Source organism: Lolium rigidum, chromosome 3 (genome assembly GCF_022539505.1).
Source record: "Lolium rigidum isolate FL_2022 chromosome 3, APGP_CSIRO_Lrig_0.1, whole genome shotgun sequence".
In the NCBI taxonomy this organism is placed as follows: Eukaryota; Viridiplantae; Streptophyta; class Magnoliopsida; order Poales; family Poaceae; genus Lolium; species Lolium rigidum.
In genome coordinates this window covers 20,467,664-20,472,720 of record NC_061510.1, presented here as the reverse complement: position 1 = coordinate 20,472,720, position 5,057 = coordinate 20,467,664, and positions in this window count along the sequence as shown.

Sequence of the window (5,057 nt, the reverse complement as noted above, 5' to 3'; positions counted from 1 at the left end):
AGTAGCTGACGCGGCAAAAGGGGGATGGGATCGCTCGGGCGCGTGCAATGTCCATCACTGGGCGCGCGGCATCATTTCGTCTCGGGCGCCGGCGACGGTGCAGGGCAGGCACGGGCGTTCGTTTAGCTCGTAGAGGGTGCAGAGGCGGTGCTTGATGCGGCGCTAGGGATGCAGGGCGAGGACGAGGGCGTGCAAGTGGACGGACGTCCTTGCGCGGTCCGGGCGTGATCACCACGCCGGCTGGGCGCGTCCTGGAGCGTTTTGGACACGGGCGTTCTGGGCAGGGCCGTGCAATGCCGATCGATTCAGTGGTACGGGCGTGATCCTTATGCATCAGGGATGCTCAAGGACATGGAGAAACGACAAGGGAGGGGCTAGGGAGAGGAGTGCCAAAGGTGGCTCGGCATGGCATTGTGTAGCATGTTTTAGGGTTTCTCCTCCACTTTATTCAGCCATGCAAGCACCGGGCTAGAGGCAGGGGGTGTAGGGGAGGCCGATGATCACTTTGCCAAAGTGGTTTAGGGTCAAAACCACTTGGATAATAGCATGTCTCACTTATTCTAGAAGCTGCTCGCCACCTCGTTCGATAAAATGCCCGCAAGAAACTTTCTTTCGAATTTTGCAAATCTTTTGGTGATTCTCATTTATATAAACATTGTGATGTATTGGTGGTGGTGGCACTCAATTTGGAATTGATTTGCAAGTTTTCAAAATTTGGGGTGATCTTCTTTTCTCTCTCCGGGTTCCCTCTTTGCCCTCTTGTTCTGGTCAACCTAGTCAACTTTAGGGGGGTGGTCAACACCAAAGTTACTCACCTTGACATGGTCTTGGATGACCTGGCTTTAGTTGACCTTGCTTAGTTCAAGATTTGAGAAATACAGAGGGGTAAAGAGGTGAAGAAAATATTTTTGTGAGATGTGACCATTATCACATGTGTGAAGAAAATTTGATTTCTTTTGGTTTGATTCTTGATCCAAGGGTGCAAAAGGGTTAGTTTATCACATTGAAGTATTTTAGAAGCAATGGGGCAAGCTAACTTGGCCTTGGTTGAGAGTTGGTTATTTTACATAGAGGGTATGTGAGTGAGAGAGGGGTTTTTCCCATTTTCTTTATTTCTCCCCAATTTAGGGTTTAGTGAACTTTGTTAGGGTTCACATGGTAAGTTTTACACATACTAACACTCATCATGGCCATTGCACAAAAGAAATCACTCAAATGCATTTATCTATATGTGGCCCTATATGTATAGAAAAAGTTTTTGTTAATTGCAAAATTTGAGTTTGGGGAATTTCTATTTCTTGTTTATGATTGTTGAAACTTGAGATGTTACATGGCAAGAAGCCATGAAATCCGAAATGGGATCCATGTATGATAACAAAGTATGGACTTTGGTAGACTTACCTGATAGCCGAAAGGCTGTTGAGAATAAATGGATCTTCAAGAGAAAAACAGATGCTGATGGTAATATTACTCGTCTATAAAGCTCGACTTGTCGCAAAGGGTTTCCGACAAATTCAAGGAGTTGACTACGATGAGACTTTCTCACCCGTAGCGAAGCTAAAATCTGTGAGGATTTTGTTAGCAATAGCTGCATTTTTCGATTATGATATTTGCGAGATGGATGTCAAAACGGCGTTCCTTAATGGAGACATTGAGGAAGAGTTGTATATGGTACAACCCAAAGGTTTTGTCCATCCTAAAAATGCTGACAAAGTATGCAAACTTCAGCGTTCAATCTATGGACTGAAGCAAGCATCAAGAAGTTGGAACCGACGATTTGATAAGGTGATCAAAGACTTCGGGTTTATACAGTGTCATGGAGAGGCCTGTATTTACAAGAAAGTGAGTGGGAGCTCGTAGCATTCCCGATATTATATGTAGATGACATATTATTGATCGGGAATGATATAGAACTATTAAGCAAGTGTTAAGGGTTATTTGAATAATAGTTTTTCAATGAAAGACCTTGGTGAAGCATCGTATATATTAGGCATCAAGATTTATAGAGATAGATCAAGACGCCTAATAGGGCTATCACAAGAGTACATATCCGGACAAGATTCTAAAGAAATTTAGAATGGACGAAAGTAAGAAAGGGTTCTTACCTATGTTACCAGGCAAGGTATTGAGTAAAACTCAAGGACCGGCTACTACAGAAGAAAGAGAAAGGATGTGTAACATCCCCTATGCCTCGGCAGTAGGATCTATCATGTATGCCATGCTATGTACTAGACCGGATATAGCACATGCCGTTAGTTTGACTAGCAGATATCAAAGTGATCCAGGAATGGAACACTCGGACAGCGGTCAAGAATATCCTCGAAGTACTTGAAAAGAACTAAGGATATGTTTCTTTGTTATGGAGGTGACCAAGAGCTCGTTGTAAACGGTTACACCGATGCAAGTTGGAACACCGATCCCGATGACTCTAAGTCACAATCTGGGTACGTGTTTATATTGAATGGTGCCGCAAGAAGCTGGGCAAGCTCGAAGCAGGCACGGTGGCGAAGTCTTCAACAGAATCGAGTACATAGCGGCTTCGGAGGCTTCATCAGAAGCGGTATGGATGAAGAGGTTCATTGTAGAGCTCGGTGTGGTTCCTAGTGCATTGGACCCATTAATCATTTACTGTGATAACATGGGTGCCATCGCCAATGCACAAGAGCCAAGGTCACACAAGAGGCTGAAGCATATCAAGCTGCGTTACCACTCGATTCGCGAGTACATCGAAGATGGAGAAGTAAAGATTTGCAAAGTACACACTGATCTGAATGTAGCAGATCCGTTGACTAAAGCTCTCCCTAGGGCAAAGCATGACCAACACCGTAATGCCATGGGTGTTAGGTATATTACAATGTAATCTAGATTATTGACTCTAGTGCAAGTGGGAGATCGAAGGAGATATGCCCTAGAGGCAATAATAAAGTGGTTATTATTTATATCTTTATGTTTATGATAAATGTTTATATATCATGCTAGAATTGTATTAACCGAAACATTAGTACATGTGTGATATGTAGACAAACAAGAAGTCCCTAGTATGCCTCTTAAACTAGCTTGTTGATTAATGGATGATTAGTTTCATAATCATGAACATTGGATGTTATTAATAACAAGGTTATGTCATTGTGTGAATGATATAATGGACACACCCAATTAAGCGTAGCATAAGATCTCGTCATTAAGTTATTTGCTATAAGCTTTCGATACATAGTTACCTAGTCCTTATGACCATGAGATCATGTAAATCACTTATACCGGAAAGGTACTTTGATTACACCAAACACCACTGCGTAAATGGGTGGCTATAAAGGTGGGATTAAGTATCCGGAAAGTATGAGTTGAGGCATATGGATCAACAATGGGATTTGTCCATCCCGATGACGGATAGATATACTCTGGGCCCTCTCGGTGGAATGTCGTCTAATGTCTTGCAAGCATATGAATGAGTTCATAAGAGACCACATACCACGGTACGAGTAAAGAGTACTTATCAGGAGACGAGGTTGAACAAGGTATAGAGTGATACCGAAGATCAAACCTCGGACAAGTAAAATATCGCGAGACAAAGGGAATTGGTAATATATGTGTATGGTTCATTCGATCACTAAAGTCATCGTTGAATATGTGGGAGCCATTATGGATCTCCAGATCCCGCTATTGGTTATTGGTCGGAGTGAGTACTCAACCATGTCCGCATAGTTCTCGAACCGTAGGGTGACACACTTAAAGTTGGATGTTGAAATGGTAGCACTTGAATTATGGAATGGAGTTCGAATATTTGTTCGGAGTCCCGATGAGATCCCGGATATCACGAGGAGTTCCGGAATGGTCCGGAGAATAAGATTCATATATAGGATGTCATTTTATGTGAAATAAAATGTCGCGGAAGGTTCTATGGAAGGTTCTAGAAGGTTCTAGAAAAGTCCGGAAGAAACCACCAAGGAAGGTGGAGTCCACAAGGGACTCCACCTCCATGGCCGGCCAGCCCTAGATGGGGTGGAGTCCCAAGTGGACTCCACCATAGGGGGCCGGCCACCCCCCCACATGGGAGGTGGGAATCCCACCTTTGGGTGGGAGTCCTAGTTGGGCTAGGTTTCCCCCTCCTATGGAAGGTTTTGGTTTCGGGTCTTATTCGAAGACTTGGACACCAACACTTGGGATCCACCTATATAATGAGGGGCCAAGGGAGGGGGCCGGCCACCCCAAGACCATAAGCTGGCCGCCCCCCATAGAGTGGCCGGCCACCCCCTCCCAAACCCTAGCTTTGCTCCTCCACTCCATATTGCCCGCATTGCTTAGCGAAGCTCCGCCGGACTTCTACACCGCCACCGACACCACGCCGTCGTGCTGGTCGGATTCAAGAGGAGCTACTACTTCCGCTGCCCGCCGGAACGGGGAGGTGGACGTCGTCTTCATCAACAACCGAACGTGTGACCGAGTACGGAGGTGCTGCCCGTTCGTGGCGCCGAACCGATCGTGATCAAGATCTTCTACGCGCTTTTGCAAGCGGCAAGTGATCGTCTACCGCAGCAACAAGAGCCTCCTCTTGTAGGCTTTGGAATCTCTTCAAGGGTGAGACTCGATACCCCCTCGTTGCTACCGTCTTCTAGATTGCATCTTGGCTTGGATTGCGTGTTCGCGGTAGGAAAATTTTTGTTTTCTATGCAACGTTATCCTACAACAGCAACAGCCCGTAGAGTAGGGACCTACTAGCATAGGATTAGCAGTAGCAATCTGTTACTTTTGTTGAACAATCGGCTTCTCTTTGTAAGAAATCTTATTATCAATGAAAAACTTCCTTTGATTTTGCCGATGTCCTTTATGCTGACTTAGCCGATTTTTCCTCATCTGACTTTGTCGATTGTTAGCCTAACCAATACTCAATGACCGGTGGCAACGCATTGGTCTCTCACGATAATCTGCGAGATAGGCCAATTCAGTCATCCCTCCAAGTTAGTCAGCTCCGCCGACGACGATAGCACTTGGTACAGCCGATCGCAGCAGGCCGGCGATTTGGTCTTGAGCGGGCGTCCTTAAGAGAGCCCTGGAACTGT